Source organism: Vidua chalybeata, chromosome 4, assembly GCF_026979565.1.
Source record: "Vidua chalybeata isolate OUT-0048 chromosome 4, bVidCha1 merged haplotype, whole genome shotgun sequence".
Classification (NCBI taxonomy): Eukaryota; Metazoa; Chordata; class Aves; order Passeriformes; family Viduidae; genus Vidua; species Vidua chalybeata.
The window spans coordinates 631,591-647,450 of NC_071533.1; the positions used below are offsets into that span (position 1 = coordinate 631,591).

General features: G+C 39.9%; 1 protein-coding gene across 3 annotated transcripts in view; it reads left to right on the plus strand.

Moving 5' to 3' along the window:
* The window catches only part of ARSJ (arylsulfatase family member J), a 152,656-nt gene that overhangs the window by 1,032 nt on the left and 135,764 nt on the right, over nt 1-15,860 (plus strand). For 2 of the 3 annotated variants that reach the window (XR_008430514.1, XR_008430517.1), the window contains exons 2-3: nt 9,935-9,985; nt 12,059-12,158. The gene's annotated coding sequence lies outside the window, so the exon portion shown is untranslated. Of the gene's footprint in view, nt 1-9,934; nt 9,986-12,058; nt 12,159-13,474; nt 13,563-15,860 lie in introns of all 3 variants that reach the window. The other variant, XR_008430516.1, reaches the window with a different exon arrangement.

A 15,860-nucleotide genomic window follows, 5' to 3' on the forward strand; every position in this document is an offset into this window, starting at 1 on the left:
GGCAGCTCCCGGCACAGGGCAGGTCCCCTGTGCCCGCCTCTGGCGGGCGGGACCGGGGCCGCCTGCGCCAATCAGCCCCGGTGCGGCTGCTTCTCGTTTCCAGCCCCCTGCCCTGGGCAGGGATAACTTCTCCTAGCCCAGGTTGCTCCGAGCCGCGTCCCACTGCTTGGCTAGTTAAGCAGCAACTAAATAACGCAGTTATCGCGACCCTTCTCACCCGGCAGGCTTTAAATACGAACGCTTATTATCCAGCTGGGTGTGTGGGTGTGGGTGTGGATTTGGGTTTTTTTTCCCTGTGTTATTTGCTTGTTATCTAATAGTGATAAATCAAAATATAATAAAACTGTAATCTCATAGCTGACAGACAGTAAAAAACAACAAGATTTGCCCCTCACCTCTCACACATTCTAAAATCCACACTTTCCCCGTTTCTTTTAACTTACATGTTCACTGGAGTTTTTGCAATGAGCTTTAAAGGACAAGAAGTGTCATATTGTCTTCCTGATTTGACAGATCAAGTTACTCCTTTAATAAAAGCGAATGTTTAAGTTTCGTCAGACAAAAAAAAAAGCTAATGAAATTAGAATGATAAGTTAATGAAATAGCATGATAAGAAAAACGAACATAAGCTTTAAATTGATATCCATTTTAGTCAAGACGGCTTGCAAAAGAAAATGAAACTTAACTTTCATTCAAATTAATCCAATTTATTTGGGGCATACAGTTTTTCTTTGTATTAATTACAGAGTTTTTTAAGAGCTCTTCTGTTTCTTACATATAGAACAAATCATTAAAGTTTCTCAAACCTCTAAAAGTGGCAGTCGGTGCAGGTACCTGGGGAATTCTATTACAATTATTTACCAGATCTTGGTAAAAAAATGAAAGGTTTCTTCATGGAATGTTGTACTGAAGATGTCTCACAGTGGTGGTAGCACTTTGAACTTAATTACTGTGTGCTATTTAATACTAGCTCAGGAGTGATTATTTGTATTATTCCCCACCCACTCTCCTGTCAGCACGTCAGACTTGCTTGATTTTGTCATTGTTCTGCCTTCCCAATTTCCTATCTTGGGCAGATGAGAATAGGTCAGACACAACATTTTATTGAAAATTACTGTGTTCAAGATTGAATGATTTTCTCATAACATCCTACATTTATTGTAATGGCGTCCTTCCTTGCTTTGTAATGGCAAACTTGCCTTGAGTTTCCATCAACTCTAGGTGTATGTACATCATAGTGTCCTGTCTTTGCCTATTATGGTCCCATGCTATTGCCAAATTGATTTTATTTCAAACCCCAGATACGTGTATGATTTTGTATTTAACAATTTTGTATTTCTTTCGAAGTAAATATGAGGCATTCATTATTAGCTAAACTATGATTATAAGGTGTATAAGGTATACAGCAAAATACCGAAACAGGGTTTTTTTGCTTTCTAGTATGTTCCAGACCCTAACAAAGAAATTCCATGTTGCAAAAATTTTGGAGTCTTGGAATCCAAAATAGTGATAAGGAGATCAGAATCAAATTAAAAAATAAAAAATCACAAAATGCTATAAATATGTAGCATTCTTAATTTTTGTACAGAGTTAATAAACACTTCAAAGCACTTTTGAAGAACCTTAAATTATTTTCCAAAGGGCCACCCTCATATTATTTTTCATGGGAGAAATTTAATTGATTTGCTTTTAATTTGGACAGTGATGTCATTTGGACAGTGATGTCAAAAAGTTTTTTTTTACTGGCTGAGGAGCAAGAAATGCCTTTTGATGTGACATATTTCTGTGAGGTTGTGGAGTGCCTTCATCCAACAGAATGAGGTTAGAACTTCATTGTGTTGGAGGAAGACAATGTTCCCTGTTGCATTTTCATCCTGGTGGAGTTTTTATCATGCTCATAAAAATCAAGAAATACTACACTGTTATTTCCAGATTTGTGATTCTGCAAATCCAGTTAATTGAGCTGCACAATATGTGCGAGTTATATTGAAGATTTTGTCCCTTGTGCATTTCTACTGATTTGCACAGGTCTGGCCAAAGTGGAAGGAATTTCTCCAGCAGGTTTATGGATCATGATGATTGACATTGAGTTCTTTAAGTGTTTTTCCTCAGCCTCGATTGTTTTGGCTATAGATGCACACACCTCAAGAGTTTTTACAGAGCAAAGTACAACTATCACCTTCCTTAACTGATACCAAGACAGTGTTAGCTGCTTTTGCTTCCTAATTGATATGCCGTCATAAGCAGCCAAACACGTTTATTTAAGTAGGGTTTGTAGTTCTTTAGCCTTTCCAACAGTGATCATCTGAAATGTACAGTGCCCAATTTAACTGCAGGGTCACCAGACAACCAGCACTTCTGGATCTGCCTGCCACGTCTTTGGAACCTGTTCACAGATCCCCACAAAAGCAAGGAAAACGTAGAAATGAGTCTGCCTTTGCCGTAGGCAACTGTTGGCCTTACTGTCTCCCACAAGTGACGCTAACACACAGTTAATTCTACCTGAATGGGTGAGCCCCTTGACTGTGTGTTACAGCTGTAAGTGGTGGCTCCCAACACTAAAGTGAGAACTAAAGTGATCACCCCATGCTTTGTGGCTCGTGGAGGTGTGAAATGGTAATTTCTAGTTAGCTGATGTAATTTGGGTAACAGCAGACAGTTTTTCTCCTAGGTGGGAAATCTGTGATGCGCCTGCAGTTGCTCTTTCAGTGCAGCCTGTGTAATTACAAAACACAATGTTCTATTTCCTGGGGCAAAAATTTTAGCAAAGGAAGAAGGAATCCTTTATGGACAAATTTAGGTGAGACCTCATGTCTTATTTCTTCCTTGCTTGGCAGTAAGTTTCTGAGGAGGTTTGTTGACCATGGGGCCAGGACACTTTAATGTAGAAAAATGTTAAAACCATAAATCCCACTTTGCTGTGCCTTGTTGTAAGGGACATTCTGTGGTTAGAGAAGGCACAGGGAGGAGCACTTAAAGCATTCGAGCAGATCAAGCAGCTCTCCTATGAGAAAGACTGAAGAAGGTTGAACTCTTCTGTGTGGAAAGGGAATAGCTGAGAGAGGATTTGGTCAAGATCCACAAAACCATGAAGGGGGTAGAGATGACAGCTACACAGCTGCTTTGCACTATAAGCTGTGATTCCAGAACAGGTGAGAGTAACTGCAGCCAGCACCAAAGCAGGTTAAAGAGATGAGAGGAAGTTTTTAATGACAAGCAGCTGACCTTGATTTCCTTTATTACTCCAGAGAAGTTAAAAAGGCAGGCTGGTTGAGTGAGTTGGTCATGGGGTGGGCAGCTTTGTGAGTGGGGGTGCTGTGGTTCAGCTCTGCAGGTTGGCTTTGGCCCTGTCACTGTGCTGATGCAGTAACTGAGTGTTGTGAGTGACTAATAAAAGGGGTTATGCTGTCTCTCAAGGGTATTTTCTTCTCACACTGTTAGAAACTGAATAGTGGCCTTGAAGAACTTTATTAACTCTCAGAGTATTTTTTTGTGTTGAGAACTCTAGTCTAGGGAGCAGAGACACTCATTAAGTTATTTTTTCTCATTTTTTTTACTGCTTTAAGCAGAGTTCTTGATGTGAAAATGTAGTCAGAAGATTGAAAGACTCTTTGGGTGGTTTTCTAGTTAGTAGGTGAAGAGACTACATTTTTGTAAAAGCTGCTTCTGGAAGCTTAGGCTGTGTTTATCCCAGAACATTTTCAGGTTCTAGAGTAATGCTGAAACACAAGTAGGCAGGAAGTGTTAGATATGGTGTAGGTGCTTCTTAGATGAATGGAGTTGTTTGTCATCTGTTCTGGTGACTTTTTGTTCAATTTTTTTTTTTATATGCTTAATGGTGATTTAGTAAAGGAGGTTCAAAACCTGTGACACTCCTTGTTTCAGTTCTGTGTTTCGATATTGTTTCTCTCTGATTGCGTAGTCACTTCTTGAGTTGTGTGGTAACACGTTCCTTAGTGTACTTTTAAAAAGGGATACAGAATAGATTAAAGTTTCTGTTAGCACTTTTGTGAAAGTTGTTTTAAATTCAATTTCATAAGATTAGTCATTAAGTGTGTAAAAACCCTGCATATGAGAACGGTGTCCTCTTAGTTGCAGTTAAAAGTGTTTGCACACGTAGTTAGCTATTTTCTAGGTTTTTATCTTAGCAAATAGCCAACATGTACAGCTCTCCTCATCCCCCTTCAAAGAGAGGCACTAGGGCTTCATCTCTTTAAATCTGAGGAGAAAAAAAAAAAACACGAAATAGGTAATGGTGGTAGTCTTTTTTCAGCTTAAAATACCAAAAGGTGTTCCAAGTCTATTACCTGGTGGGGGTTGCTTGTTCTAATTTGTTCTTTAGACAGGAAGAAGTAATTGAGAAAGGCTACAAAAAACTAGAGTAGTTTCAAAAGGAGGCAAAAAAGTTTCGAAAATACCCTAGCTTAGAGCTAGTACTAATTTTATACCTAGCTTTTGCAAGAGGCTTTTTCAGACCCCACTGACATTATGTACGTCTTTTAACAAGTACTGTATTCAAAACCTGGGTGCAGAGCAAATGAGCCAATCCAACTAGATGCTTGATTGGTGTGTTCTGTTTTTACACTTCCTTGTGAGTAGCTTCAGGAAGCACCACTTAGTTTTGCATCTGTGGTTCTAACTTAAATTATCCATGATAATAAGCTGGGGTTTGTGTATCTTTCCTGTGTAAGCAGAAAAGGTTATTTTGTATGTAATCAGTAAAATAATTAATAGTTCTTGGATACTCTACTGAAAGGTGTTGCTGTTTGACTGAAAGGACAAAAAAGAGCAGTAAAACAAACAAATGTATTGCTCCAGCAGTAGTGTATTGTGTTTGGTTCTTGAACCATTTCTCATTGATAAAAGAGCTCTTGCCACAGCTATTAAGAAAACACCAAATGCCAAAGCTCTGTGTGTCTTGTTTGTTCTCCTTAGCCGATCTGGGCAGTAAGGAACAGAGTGGGAGGGCAGCACCTCAAAAGGGCTTCAAGGAAATAGGTAAGTGAATGGAGATCTGCTTGGTAACTCCACACTGACACAGGTGATAGGGGTGTGGTCTGGTGTGTGCATGTTTGATTTTCTGTTTCATAAATTATTATAAGACAGTTTTCATAGCCTTGGCTGTAGTGTGGTAAAAGCTTGACAAAAGATGACTTATTAAACTCTTTAAATTAAGTTCCGCATTTCCTTTGTGTCTCACGCAATTGGCTCCTTTTCTCTTTTTCCTTCTGTTTTCTTTTTCCTCCTCCTGTTGTCAAGCCCTACTGGGCTTGGTGTTTTGGAGTCTTTTTAGTCAAAGATGACAGTAAGCAGCAGTCTGAAAATAGTTGTTAAACAATATAAGGAGTCTGCCGAAAAGACAACGTGTCCTTCCTTCATTGGAAGCTTTCTGTCTCCTCAGGTAGTGCTAAGCTCTACTTGGTAAACTAATTACAACTCTAACCCCTTGTGCCAGTTCCTTTGTCAGAAAGCTTCTCTGATTTTAAGATTAATTTGATGGCTCTGTAAAAGCCATTGTAGGACTGGGTTCTATATGAGTTAATTGTCCCCGCCCAGGAGGTCTCTTTCAATCCTGAATTGCTGATCAGATATTTATGAGAAGTGAGAGATCAGGAAACAGAACAGGGCTCTCCAGCCTTCTTTTTGGGGTGTTTTGGAGCGGGGCAGAGATCCTGAGTTGAAGCTCCTGTGCCAGGTGACTGATAGACATAGACTTTATATACAAAGCTGGGAGGGGTCGGGGACAGTGACTTCCAGCAATGGGTAAGAAGCAAAACAACCCAAGTCTGGTGAATCCAATCTGCTATGGGAATCAAGCATGGCCACTGATGTGAGTCCAGAGAGGGGAGAGAATATGGCATTCCAGTTGCCACTAGCATATCTCAGCTCTGCAGGGCTTTGGGAAGCCAGGGACTTCTGATACTGAACCTATGGTGCAGCTGTGGGCCCTCACCAGGAGCGCTAGTTCATCTTGTTGTAGCTCTGTTGTTGGGGGTGATGGGGAAGCATGCCAAACTCACTCTGTGTACCTACCACACACCAAGAAGTTGTTTCCCAATGTTTGGGCAGCCACCACCACATCCTCATGCCACATCTTCCAAACAAGTTCCTCACTTGTATGTCTGTTTCATTTTGCAAGCATTATGATGGGACTGCCATGTTGAAATAACTGCTTCCAATATCAGAGGAACTCTTTGTTCTTCAGTTGGAGAAGCAAGCTTCCCAGGAACTTGTTCTGTTTTTCTCTTCAATCTTCACAGTAGTAGACTTTCATCTTTACTCATTCCTGTCTGCTTTACTATTTTTCCTCTTCTGTGCTTTTAAGTAGCCCTAGTAATAAACGCCTTCTGTCAAGTTGTTTTCTGAATGCTGCAGAAGCCTTTTTTACTTAGGTTCCCTTCTGCTCAGATCAAAGAAATGTATCCCTACTGTGCAATTCCACCATCAGAGTTTAAGAGACCACAGCCTTTTGCAGCTGAAGTTGTCTTGTTTTTATAGCTACATCTCTTAGAGTACCTGCTGGGTCATTTTACATTGTCCCTTTTGCAGCCTTACCATTTCTTACTGGTTTATCTGTTTTTAAAGAGTGTGTCCAGTACCATTTCCTACAATGTCAAGTTTCTCCTTGTTGTTGGTTTCAATTATTTCATGCTGTCCTTGTGCTTAAGGCAACCAGAAAGCTTGGAGGCCTGAAGTGCAGAATGAATCATTTAGGGCAGGCGATCGGCTTTGGAAGAGAGAACAAATTGAAAGTCATTTTCTCTCCAAACTGCTCTTGTTAATTTAGTTCCCAGTGTAGCCTTTCTTCTTCCCTTTTATTTAGAAGATTAACTAAATACCAAAAGAAGGATGGAAAAGAGACTTCTAAGAATGTCAGGAACCCAATTCCATTCCTACCAAAACTAGGGAAAAGAATACCCATAAAAATTAGAGCTCCAACAAGCTAAAAAGAAATTGTTAATTATATATGTAGTTATTAGAAATCTATTGGTGTGCCATCTCATACCCCTGATGACATACTTGTTTCTTTCAAGTCAAAGGTCTCAAATGAATCATTATATGTATATTTGTCCAAGTTCTTCATGAGTTTATGTACTAACTTTTGAACTTCTAGTGCGTTTAACAATTTTGGTGTAATTCTGAATAATGTAATGTTAAAGGATGTATTCCAATTACAGTATTAAGTAGAACAAGGGAAATATCTTTAAGCAAGTAGCAAGTTTGTACAGAATATCAGCTACGTGATTTATATAAACTCTAGGAAGTCAGTTTTAAATAATTGCCAAAAAAAGAAGCTAATATTTTGTATTATTGAAAATCTGTTCTCTCTTTTTCAAATAAGTATTTTGTCTGCTTTAGTTCTCTAGGAATCTTTTCTTCTTTTTTCTTTGTGGAGGGGAAATTTGCCTTGCATTAATCCTGTTTATTTTCTTTTCTTTGTTTTTTTACTTCTCAAATAGTTGTGTGGAAATGGAGCTAACTAGCTTGTGTCTTGTATCTGTGGGTATCTATGCAACCCAGTCTGTGGTTATGATGCACCAGGTACACCAAAATTGGCTAGGAATAGCCTAATTGCAGAGAGATGGCCCCAACCTGTGACGTGGGGCAGAGCAGATGCTGTTTCCCGGTACAGAACTCTTCCATCTCTCCGCAGCCCGGGGCTGATATCATCACATAATGATGTGCTTCCTGTGTTTGTCTCCTTGTATCAGTGATCTTCCTCGGCAGGACCTTTACTCAACCCTCAGTGATTTAATTGAAGCTATTGTCTCTAGCTGAGTACATCCGTGTTAAAGCCCTCCTAGGAACGTTGAATAATGCATTGGATGATTTGCTAAGGGAACCTGGATCTTATTTCATATCAAGAGTGTGTTAAACATATGCAAGAGCATGAAAATGTTGGGAGCAGTGAACTGTTACACTTCCCTTTGTCCCATTATCCTGTTACTCTAGCTGTAGCAACTGAACTGCAGCTGATCAAAGTGTATGTTTAGGGAAGTAAAAATCTGCCATTTTGTGGTTAATCTCTCCTCTTATAGTAGTTGTATAAAACTGCTGTAGTTTTACCAGCAGTTTTGAAGATTGGTTCTTTTATTGATAAGGCATGGTAAAGCTTGAACAGTTTGCAGTTAATGTAATTTTTTCCTTTTGTTGTGGTTGAGGGGGGGTTATATATTTTTTGCATATTTTTATATATTTCTATATATTTTATATATTTTTCTATATTAACTGAGACTTAAGTGTTTGATTTTGTGTGCTGTGAATGGAGCAATGTACTAAAATCCATTATGGAGCTGTCGTGTAAATTTGAATATCTGGGAGCCTTAATCCCCCTTCCTTCTGTAGAAGTCTACTGCTTCATGTTGCCCTTGTAGAAGTTTTGGAACAGCTTTGGAGATGGCTACTGGCTACAGTTACTCCAGATACAGGCATCCTTGAGCATGGGAATCCTAAAATAATCCAGGTTGAAAGCTATGTCTGGAGGTCTGAACCCACTCCAGACAGGAATTGATCATATTAGTTTTGGGTGCTTAGGGCCTGGCTACTTCAGTCTGGAACATGTGAGTATCAGGGTTCCACAGCCTATCTGGGCAACCTTTCTCAGTGTTTGACAACAATGTTGGTATTTTCAAGTATCTAGACAGCTCTTGTTGGCCTTTGTGTCCACTGTGCTCAGTCATGCTATCACTGGGCACTTCCCAAAAAGCCTTGATGTTCCTTTACCCAATCCCACTGCTCAGCTGAAGACAGTAATGAGTTCTCTTCCCCTCAGCTCTCTCTTGAGGTATTGGACACCAGAGAATCTATTCACCTGCATTCCTTCAGTCTTGGCAGAATGTGGATTTTCAGTAAGAGTATGGAGATATCCCTCCAGACCTACTGAAATCTTGGCTTGTTTTGTAACTCTGGTGCTGTGGGGTTTGTGTGCATGAGAAACAGTGATTCCCAGAAAGAAAGTGTTTTTTATTTGGATTAGATCTGCTAGGGCTGGAGGGAAGACAGAATTGGTTCCTCCCTTTGATTTTGTATCTGTGGAATGGTTGAGAACACTCTTGGGAAGGAACTCATTGCAGCGGAGGCAGCTTGACAGATGGAGTAAAGCCAAAAAAGAGAAATAGGATAAATGAAAATGAAGGCATTGGTAGTAGCAAAACCAGGAGTTAAGTACAGGTGATGCAGATGCAAAGAGCAAGTCGGAATTACTGTGTGGTGGGCAGGGGATTGTAGACATTACTGGCCTAATTGCCTCAGGCTTTATCTTTTTAATATCACAGTACTGTGTTTGTGGACAAGTTAAGAGTGAAAAAATTAATATAATTATTGCAAGAGAGGCATCAAGGATACCATGGAGTTTGGTTTTTCTAGAGTGGAGAGGGGAAGATTATTGGTTGAAGGGGGAGGAGTTGTTCTGCTTTTTCAGCCACTGCTTTGAATAATGAAATATTTATTCCCTTGGAGAAGAACAGCTGAAACAATAGAGCTGTGTTTATAGAAAAATGGTCACTTGTCCAGACTCTGATTTCTGGTTCATCAATACCTCTTTGTGAGAGGTACTTCCCTCAAATATGCCTTTGTTTCCAATGGAATGTAACCAGGGGCGTATAGTGCAAGGAGTCTCAGTTGGGCTGGCTTAAACAAACAATAAAACAGTGCAAAGACTGAAATTAAAATGTATATATTTGTTCTGTGCCATGTTCTATTCATTACCTGACTAAAGCATGAGGCAAAACAAAACATCTTGAAGCTTCCAGCTGGCTGAGCTGTGCATCTGTACAGCAATGTTACATGTTTTTTAAAACGTGATTAACAAGGCAGTTGCCAAGCTTTTCCTATGGTTGTTTAACGAGCTTCTGAATGGTGGAAATAACCAGAAAAGTTCTCAATTCATGCCTATTCATAAGGACAGACACCAACTTTTTTCCTTTTTTCCCAGACCACTGAGCCCAGTGATCCAGTCGTACGCTTGGAGGGACTGTGACAGGTGGTAAGTGAGATGGCTTCAGGTCACTTTGAGTGTAATTCATCTTTTTTCTGAAAATGACATCTGCCTGCCCAGAGGGTGCTCGACTCTATTTTCTTCTCTCCGTGCCCCGGTATCCTTTGCTGGAAGCAGCTGAGAGCTCGGAATATTTATTAGCACGTCGTTGCTCGTCATGTCCCTGTTGTCATGACAGGGTGTGTTAAGGCTCCCTTTCTCTGCCAGGGAATCACAGCATGGCCTAGAATGCAAGTTTAATAACATAATGCAATGTTTTTAGTTTGATTTGTTGTGCTTTTTTTCCTCTCTTTTCTGGTGTGTTGACCTTGCCTGCTGCTTTGACTTGACTTATTTAGTTCTCTTGCAAGCACCATCTAGTGGTACAAGCTCATTAAGGAATAGGTTCTGTTGCTTCTTTCTGGGGTAAATCTGTCTCTTGTTTTGTCTTTGCTAAAAATAAGGCTCAAGAGAATTTCTCCAGATTCCCTTCCAGCCTAGTTCACATTTGGAAAAATTTGGCTGCATCCTCCCTACCTCTGTCGTGCCTTTTAAAAATTTTTTTTGACAGGAGCTTAAGTCAAATGGGTTGATCTCCAAGAAGTGATCAATGATAAGTATAAAAGATGATTGCTTTATTAGGGCAAGAGGTGGTACTGCACAGTGGTTTGTTCTAGAGGCAGAGATGAGTCTGCAGGAGGGGTAGGTGGAGGAGATCTGCTGTTTTGACAATGTTCAGGGTTTTTTCTCAAGGGCTTTATGCACATTTTTGATACAGCCAAGTAGTAAGATGTAAGGATATTGCCCTCTCTGCGGCAAGAAGGGTGGCATTCAAGGAACAATGAGTGCACACTTCGGTAGGATGTGAAACAAGGAAGCTGCAGAGAGACAGAGACAGCTTCTGCCACCTATTGCAGGGCAAGCAAACACCATGGGATACAGGGAGATAGAAATTAAGGAACTGAAGCAACGATAAATCATGGAGAATATGAATGTGAAGTCAGTGAATCAAAAGCAGCTGAATACAGCAGTGCTGATGTGTGAAGAGTCCATTGAGAAGTCAGGACAAGTTATCAAAGAATTTGTGGAATTACTTGCACATGTTGGTCACAGGGCTGGCAGTAGTTGTGTTGTGTCCATATGACAGCCTGGGTTTAACAGGATGGACATCATTGTGCCAATAACTTATTTGTTCTGGTCACTGAACAAAACACAAATACATGCAGCACTGTAAAATGAGTAATATTGCATTCTAGAAAACAGAAGCAATGTTCATGAACAACTAAATTTCATTGGCATTGACAGTAACCACAGTGACGGGCAGATGGTGTCACACCTTGCCGCCTTGCCTGGATCAAGCACTTTGTGTGACCAATAATGGGAAAATCTCTCTTGGGAAATTTCTCTCTCCCTCCCAGATTAACATTACCCTTTTTAGTGTCCCAATATTATAGAGCAGCAGAGGCATCTTTGAATTTCCTTAAAAATATTAAGGGAAAAGTGTTTACTGATGCCCAGTAAATATGTGAATACATACGGGTGGCATCTTGACAGATCCATCATAAAAGATTTGTCCTATAGGGTGATACAACCTGCTTGTTTGAGCATTTGGAGAGCAAAATCTGCATCTGAGAATCTTTAAATAGAAAGAGGTTTGAAATCCTGTGGTTTTTACCCCATGAAAATGACACATAACTACCCAGATGAAAATAATGCCTTTAATTTTTTTGATTCTAGAAATATTTTCAGCCTAACTTCGTTCAGTTTTCAACCAACTGATATGAGGTTTGTGGTAAAGTCAACCATCAGAAATGACAGAAAAAAAAGCTGCTCGTCAGTGTTATGCTTCCCCATGAAGCTCTTGGTTACAACAGAGCTGAGATGGTTTTCAGAAGCTTAGCTTCAAAGATACACTTAATGAGCAAGAGGGACCAACTGTTTTGACTATAGAGGGAATGACTATAGACTGATAATGAAGGTGAAACACATTTTTTGTGTGTCTGCAGTGCATAGCAGTACCACCAATTAATGCACGGCATTAGCAATATAAATTGCATCCCATTTTATTCCATATTGTGACAGTATACGCCCAGAAGGAAACACAGAAGGAGAAAATCTACAGACAAACAGGGAGGACAGTGGGCAAATTGTGGAAATGCTTCACACCTAGAACATCGCTGAGGTAAGTGAAATTTAAGCATGTGGACCTTGCCAAAATACAAGTTCCCAGCTCCTATTCCAAAATTGCAACATCCTGGTAGGTGAAGCATTTTGTAAATAGTGACACAGCTAGAAAGAAATGAATGCTGAAAGTTGGGAGGTATGATGGGATTCAATTTGCATTAAGGAAAGGGTCATGTAGTGATGCAATATCAAATTATGTGTGAGAAAAGGAATTGATTTAGATACCAATTGTATGAGATGGGAAGCTACAGTTCATGCCTGGAACTTCCTGTTGTAGACAGGTTATATTTACCTGGTCAAGTCTGAGAACATTTGGGGCCTGGAGCAGTGCAGGTAAGCCCTGAAGACCAAGGATCTCTGCTGGTATTGTGCTGGTGTTCTGCTCTTGGTATACCACATACACACACAAAAACTCCAAACAAAAAAAAAAAAAACCCAACAAAAAAAAAAACAAACCCAAATATTAAAAACGGAAAGAAAAAGCCCACAAACCAACAAACCCAAACACCACCAAAAAAAGAAAACAAAAACAATCAACCAAACCAGAAAAAAAAAACCACACCAGAAAAATCCACTACCGATTAAACAAAAAACGCCAAGACAAACAAAGAAAAAAACACCAACCTAAAGATACCAGAAAAAACAACTTGCTTTGTAAGGTGCAATTATTTATTCTAGCTAACACTTGATATACTTTCTGATTCTGACGAGGTTAAAGGCTAAAGAAAAATTACTCATTTATTCAAGGCCTTTTATGCCAGTAAGGTGAAGTAATTGCTGGTTCTGTCGTTGGTTGTATCACTTTGCAAGTCAATCAATTAATTTTTTTGGATTTTGTGTTTAGTCTGAGTTGAATTTCATCTGTGTGGTAGAATTTGTAGCATCTCACTGGCACCTGTGCCATGGGATTGTAGTTGATGGATGAATGTATTTCCCAATTATACTAATTGTATTAGTGTTTTGAGTTTTTTTCTTGCCCTTTCTTAGACTCTTCTGTGTAATGGCTGTTAAATTATTTTCTTTACTTTCCATGATGCTGCTAAACTCCTTTTGGAAGGGAAGATGTGACACATGCCCCTGATTTCTGTTCCACTACAATGCAGCTGGGCTAACAGAAGGTCCTGAGTGTCCACTGTGTTGACTGTGTGAGCTGATAGCTTTTAAAACAGCGGGTTTACTGGCAAAGGGCTTCCCAAATGTGGTTTTAGTGGTGATTGTGTTCAGACTGACATGAAAAGTGTGTATATTGATATTTCAAAGCACAGTCATGCAATATATCTATACATTTCTATTCAAAAATGGTTGGAATTCCAGAAATAGCTTGGATGTCTCTGCCATGTAATGCACTGAAAACATAGGGGAGCAGCAAGAAAGCAGCGTTGGTGCCATGAGAAGTTAATTGGTAAGTAAAGTATAATTTCTGAGTTGTGGGCTCCTGAAGCAGTTTCAGGTTTTGTACCCAAAAGACTCATCAGGTAGATGATATCTTGCATGTGTGTCATAGTATGCAAAGGGCTTTGTTTTCCAGCTTCCAGAACATCTACATATTGTAGTCTGTAGTTTTATTGTAATGCTGATGGGACATGAGTACTCCTTTTTACGTACAGGGCGGAGCTCACATGTGGCCCCATTTTTAAGTTTCACATTAGGCAAGAAATTTTGCATGCTCAGTCATTTTATTCTGGGTTTTTTCAGTCTGTGTGAGTTCACAACGGTGACCTTAGTCACTGAGTCTTTGTGACTGTGTGCCCAGGGCTTTGCCTAACAAGACTACCTGTCCCCTACGAGCCTGACCTCTCTTAGCTGTCTGAGGCACTGCCTTCCAAGCTCATGGCAATTAAGAAGAGCACAAAAGTTAACTTGGAAGTTTTATTAGGTTCAACCAAAGGATTTGGGGCAGGATAAGCTGGTTTGGTTTTTGGGGAATGCCCTTTGCTCCATACAGTAATTTCAGGAACAGAACTTTAAAATTAATTTAATAGTGCAAGAGTTTCCAGCGTGTAATTGTCCAGGTAAGCGGTAGGTCCCTGGTCATTTTCTTTAGTATGTGATGCTGTCACATGTTTTTAGATGGACTAAAGAAAAAACAAGCTTTTCTTTACAAGCAAAAACTTTATGAGTTTTGTGGTTTTCCTTCTTTTTTCTCAGAATCTCTCCAGTCCGAGTTGTTGATAATATCTTGGTGTAAATGAGAAAAATATCTTCATCTGTTCTTGTTCTCCTTAAGGGGAATGCTGTGAAATATGTGAAGCATTGTCCATGGGGTTTCTCCATTCCTATGCAATTTCTCTTTTTATTATACTCTGTGATAATAAAGATATCCCTTTATTATAAGATAAGATATCTCTGTGCCACTTCCTTTTTACTGGAGCCATTTATCTTCTTCCAGCTCAACCCATCTTGGAATTGCTTCCATTTTAACTTGTTTATAATTTCCCTGTCAGTTACCAATTATAAATATATGTGTAAGAATCAGTAGATGTATATATTTAAAAAGATAATCTGGATGCAAGTGTTCAATCTTTTTCTCCCTTCATTCTGAAACTTTGTGGTGAGTGAAATTAGGATGAGAATTTAAACACAGTATCCTAAAATTGATGGTGACTTTTTTTGCGAGATCCTGCAAGGACTTCAGTGAGGATTAAATGTGGGCTTAACTCTGGTTTGGCAAACTTCCTGCCATAATCCATTGTTTTAAATATCTCTCAGATGCTGCAGAGGGAGGCAAGGGTTGATATGTGACACTGTAAGGAATACTACAGTAACAAGCTCCTGTGAGCCATGCTGAGCGTTCAGATTGCCTGTACAATCCATGTTCCAGGACATCAGGCACTGGGTACCACAAACACTGCTCTGCCTTTTCAAGAACAGTTACCTAGTGTGCCAGGCAAACTCACTGTGAACCACAAGGAAGTTCTGGATAAATATTTCAGTTTCCTTTATTTATGGTGTGGGAACAGAAGCGTGCTAAGCACAGTTCTCTTCATCTTCATGCTTTTGACGTGCCTCCTCTTAGGCAAAACTACTGGATTGTGTCATAGGCTGGCAATTGCCTTGGCAATGAGTGCCAGCGTGACCACGGTGGCTGGGCTGGCTTCTGCCCCAGACGGGTGTGGGGATGTCAGCGCACCGATAGGCATCTCTGCTGGTTTCATGTCCCAGCTCAAGCAGCGTCAGGGGAAGGGTCATGAATGTGTGCCTGTGTCTGGACTACTGGATTCACAGGTACACTCTGGAAGCTCTTGGTGTGCCAAAGTATCGTGAGGATTTACAGCAGAAGCCTGACATGCTGCTGCAGTACAATCATAGCTTAGGAAAGCATTAATATACTTCTGGTAGAAGCTACCTTACCATGCATGATTCAAGTTGCTAACTCCATGTACTTTTGTGGATGTTGCCTTTGGTATACAAATGGTAAAGTCATCAAGCTTGTAGCTTAAGTTCAAAAGGCTCCAGGTCATAACTCAGGAAAGAAAGTTCTAGTTCCTTTCTTTGACAAATTTTTGTGACTCATTCAAATTACTTGATCTTTTACTGTCTCAATTTACTGCCTTGGAGATGACCATAAACCCACCTATTTCTTCCCTAAACGTTTTCCAGCCATTGTTGAGGCATAAAAGATAATGACTAATTTTGGATGTTCTCCTCAGTAGGATTGGGAAGGAATGCTATTAACTTTGAGGTGTTATTCAGAAAAGTT